The 5,140-nt window shown below is 34.1% G+C and overlaps 1 long non-coding RNA gene across 1 annotated transcript; it reads right to left on the reverse strand.

The window, feature by feature from the left end:
• Window positions 1-2,481: 2,481 nt before the first annotated feature.
• Window positions 2,482-4,421, reverse strand: LOC143623786 (uncharacterized). The gene is made up of 4 exons (XR_013151963.1): window positions 3,946-4,421; window positions 3,619-3,869; window positions 2,827-3,553; window positions 2,482-2,729 (listed from the first exon to the last, which is right to left on the reverse strand). It is a non-coding gene; the product is annotated as an uncharacterized LOC143623786 (long non-coding RNA).
• Between the last annotated feature and the right edge of the window lie 719 nt (window positions 4,422-5,140).

Raw genomic sequence — 5,140 nt, forward strand, 5'->3', positions numbered from 1 at the left:
TACTGTTAAAATGAAAACTCCGTAAACGTTATAATATTCAAACTTAACATTAACCTCGTAATTTAAAAATATTAGATTCAATAATTCGTTAAAATAAATTATAATATCAAACTTCATATAATGATAGAAAATATATAAAAATCCCGACAAGCCGATTTACCTACTTTTATAAGACGTTAGTTAATATTAATTTTGAACTTTTAATTCTAGTTCGTGATGTTCAATTGCTTCGGTTTCATTTACGCACTTTCGGTTTATTTCAAGTTGTCTTCAACTTCAAGGTGAGTTTCTCACACCCCCATTTTTACATTTTTTTTACTATTTTGGGGGTAGCATATATATCCTATCAAAAATTAAATTTCGTTTATTTATTATTTACAAACTACAATTCGCATCATGGACTTGTGTGTTTACTTGTTACTTGCTCAAATATTACGTGCATGGATTTCTTCGATAAGTATGATCATACGCCCCCTTTGCACTCATGGACCGTTGTTTCTAGTGGAAAAAGGGACTCCGATCTGAGTACGTTAGTGCACAATCCCAACTGGAAAAGACCTTCATTTTTTCTTTACACTCATGGACCATTGCTTCTAGTGTAAAGAACCCTTATGTGTTTTTCACAAGTTTTCATGGAATTGTATGGTTTTTAATATATTATTTAAACTGTGTGAACTCACCAACTTTCAATTAGTTGACTTTATTTTATATATATGCTACAGGTACTTTCATTAGAGGATGAAATGACCAGGAAACTAGAAGTTAGGTCATCTAGATAATAAACAAGATGTTTGTTTTGTTCCTTTTCACTTGTGTTTGTTAATTTGAAATAACTTGTGTACTTGATGCTTTGGAATGAATTAATGATACTATTGTCACTTAATAGTGTAACATGTGTTTTGAGCAATCTGTACGTCACACTCGGGCGTATTCCGCTTTAGCCGGGGTGTTACATTAATGGATATCTTTATATCATTATTCTATCTATTTAGACTATGATTCCATATCAAATGAATTCTCAAATTCCTTTATAGGCCAATTTTTGAGTTATAAATAAAACCGTTATCCTATCTATTTATTCTATTAAAAATACAAAGATAAAGAATTTTTTTATAGTTGATTGTATAGTGTATACACGGAAATATACAACACAAAAAATGGGCGGTTATTATAGTTTCATCATACACTGATTCTTTTTCTTCTTTGTATCATAATTCAATCAACTGAGGTTATTCTAAGTTGTAACTTCAATCAAATAAGAATAGTTTCTTTCATTGGTAGACTATTCCAGTAAAGTAAGGTGGAATCGAATCCGGTTCCCATATTAATTTCTTAGTTCTTATCGATTCTTTTTTTTGAATATTGAATTTTTTTCAAATCGAATAGACGGACCATTTTTTTCTTTTTTTCATGTGAATGAATATGTTTTTATGTTATTTCGTACAGTAGAATTCTTTTCTTTGGGGAATCCTTTTCCCGCTAGAAGTAATGAGAACAATGATAGAATGGATTGCTACCTATGTCTAGATCACGGATAAATGAAAATTTTATTGATAAAACCTTTTCAATTGTAGCCAGTATCTTATTACGAATAATTCCGTATTACATAGATGGTGCGATTTGATTTTTAAATCTCGAGGAAGAGAATGCAATTGAGAACGATGATATCGATTTGGACCGACAGATAGGTAGGAAAGTTGAACAAAGAAAACGAAAGGCTCAAGATATGAAATCCGAGGAAATCATCCAACTTAGGAAGATGAAGTATACTTTTTGAGCAGTGTCGTGCTCAAGATAAGGAGCTTTATCTCCTTAAATCTGAGAAGATGAAGTTTGAAAAACATATACAAGAAGAACAACTAAGGTTGGAGGCTGAGAAAATAGAGCTTGCTAAGATGGAATTTAATCAACGAATTATGCTGATGGATTTAAGTGCAGTGTTAAATATGCAACGACAATATTTTGAGGAGCTTCAAATGGAAATCATGAGGAAACACAATCATATATGAGATAATTAATTCGAGGAGCTCCCATGTTTTTGTTGGATACATGGTAACATGCCGGTTGTTATTTTGGTGTGTGTTCTAAAACTCAAGAAACTACTACTCTTTGGAAGCATATATACCAACTGTATGCTAGTCTGCTTAGTTTGGCTTTCCAACCCTTTTGTTTACATCTAATTTTTAGTATGATTAATATGTTGTTGTAACATGCTCAAGGAACGCGTTTCATCATTATTGTAAGAATAGCTCATGAAGTAATTTGCATTTGTAACATCCCATTAACAGTTTGCTATTTTATTATAATACTAGTATCTAGACCCGCCGCGTTGCGGCGGGTTTGGTCTAGCCTTTCATTTCGGCAGTATACATTAATGTTAAGTGTGAAAAGGCTAAAGAGATGTAACATAATTAGAAATGTTGATCAAAGATAGTAGTAATTGGTCACACCGTTTTTCATTTAGATAATGAACTACTTTCTAGCAGTTTTATAGAGAGCATTTCACATATAGTTTTAGTCCTAAAACCCACCATCTTTTGCCATTTACAAAAAGTGTGTTTGTTTGGTGGTTACTTGCATCATTTAGCTACACCAAGTTAAAGTCCTGGTCATTGATTTACAAAACGCCACAAATGGAGACGCTTTTCGTCTTCTCAGTTTGAGAGACCGCTTTCCTTTATAGTGGCAAGTCTTTAGTCGTTTGCCTCCCTTGTCATTGTCTTTAGTTCCTGTTTTAATTTATATGTTATTAAGTTGAAGTATAAGTAATTAACTTGAAGTATAAGTAACTGAATTTGATATTTAAAGAGTAGTTATGGCTGGTACCTGTAGTAGTTGGGTCTTGCCTTTTTAATGGCAGTTTCTTAGGGTCAGGTGTCACAGGTTGGATTGATGTGAGTGTGTCGACCTCAGTTTGTAATTCAATAAGCTGAATTTTTCCCATGTTTGTGGCGTTGGTGACAATAGCTGTTTTGTTAGATTGTACAACTATTTCGAAAAGCTTTTGTTGACCAATGTGTGCAACCATTTCCTGTGATAAAACCTGTGGATTAGTGTTCCCACCTTCAGTGGCCATATTTTTGCAGCTAATTTGTAGCATGTTAGTCATCGCATCATTAAAGAAGACAACTTTAGTTGTTGCGGTGTCGTCTATGAGTGTCGCATTCACACAATAGTTGTATCATATATATTGTTGTTATTGACATGAAGTAATAAAAATGTATATTTGTTTTATTTTGTATTCTTACCTGAACTTAGCCTCAATATCATTATGGTGTAAGCAGACGAATTCGACCGATTTTTCTCCTTGTGGGTGTAGCTTGCTTGAACATTTGGAGCATTGGGCAGTGTACCATGTTCGGTGGGCTTCGATATCCTTTATGCGAGCAGTGCACTTGTAATTGGAATGTTATGTTTGCATATGTGTTAGCTAAATTGCTGCAATTTGAACTTTTATTATATCTGAAGGAAGTGTATGCGTGTCATTACCTTGTTTCCTGTCGATATCTGATGGATTGTGGCATTGCTTTTGAGCGGTGGAAGGGCTTTGAGCCTGGATAGAGGTTCAGTTAAGTTAGTATGGTTGCTGGTACAATAGCTATTAATTAAGTTTTTTACCTGTTGATAGTATTTATCAGTTCAGGATATGTTGGGTTAACATGGATGGTTGTTGCTCTTGTTTTTTCAAGCTGCGCAAATGTTGTTTGTTTTCACTTGAGTGAGTTGTATTACAATATGTCAAAGTGGTCTGTTTACTTTTGTAGAAAGTGGCTGATGTGGAGGTTATTAGGATTATGTCACCTTCAACTATGTTATCACTCGCAAGGTGTTCCATATCTTTCCAAAAAGTGATTTCAACTTCATTAGTCCTGTGAGAAATGAGTTTCGGATTAAAATAACATTGATGATGAATACTGTATTTGAGTTAGGTGCATTTTTTCCTACCATTCGTCTTGTATGAGGAACTTTTTTAGTTTATCCACCTTGTTTGTGTGCTGGAAAAATTTCTTTTCTAACCGCCCAATGTAGTCTACAAGTTAAGAAATTAGACATTAGGTTTAGGAGGTGTATGTGATAGCAGGTATGGGAAGCTAGCTTCTATGATGATTTTGCTAAAAGCTGCAAGTTTTACAAACCTATAGCTTCTTATTATCACCTGATTCGGAGATTAAAACTAATAAACCGATTACATTTATAAAGACCCAGTAACTTAGAGAGTGAAAAGGTATTTGACTGTTTAATAGTATCCATAGCTCATATGAGTTAAAAAGGTAATCTATCATAGTATAAAAGTCAAAGTTGTGTTATTTTAGTTGTAGTCATATGTTTTTGAGTATTAGCGTTTACCTGCAAGAGGTCTCAGGTACTCTCTATGCACCTTCAGCAATTCATGTGTAGCCAGTCTGAAGTAGTAGGTGGGTATGTTGTGTAAGGCCCCGTTACCGGTGCCCTACTTTGGACGTTGGATTTACTCATAAACACAGTTCTAAATATCAGAGTTAATAAAAACATTCGCGGAATATTAAAAACATTCAACCATTTCATTACATAACCATATTTCTTGTCTTAACGATCATTCCAAATTATTTAACATAAAACAGTGTCTTTAAAATGACATAACATTTCCTTGAGATGCCAGCTTCTTAAAGTCCATGCCATGTGCTTCCTCTTATGCAAGCTGCCTCAATCTACTCACCTGCGTGCATACTAAAAGTCAGCTACGCTGAGTGAGTTCTAGTTAATCTTACAACATACAATCTGTTCTCATACTTGCACACGTGCCCGAAGGGGTGTACATTGATCATACTTACTCTTCATATATAACTATCCATCCTATTTAAAGAGCCTTCCGCCCTATAACCTCACATATATTATAAGGGTCTGGTCCTTAACATCATAGATATTATAAAGGGTCTGATCCCCAACATCACAGATATTATTAGGGTCTGGTCCCTACCATCACAGATATTATTAAGGTCTGGTCCCTTTGTTCCATGCAACTGTACCATACCTGTTCTTTCATACTTTCCTTGACATTACGTGCAATCTCCGAAGAGCGTTCATGTACCATCAACATATCATACATACATTATGCATACATCATATATATTCATACATACATCATATCTTACATCATACG

This window comes from Bidens hawaiensis, unplaced genomic scaffold (genome assembly GCF_021521415.1).
Source record: "Bidens hawaiensis isolate Kalapana, Puna unplaced genomic scaffold, B.hawaiensis_p1.1 tig00003540_1, whole genome shotgun sequence".
Classification (NCBI taxonomy): domain Eukaryota; kingdom Viridiplantae; phylum Streptophyta; class Magnoliopsida; order Asterales; family Asteraceae; genus Bidens; species Bidens hawaiensis.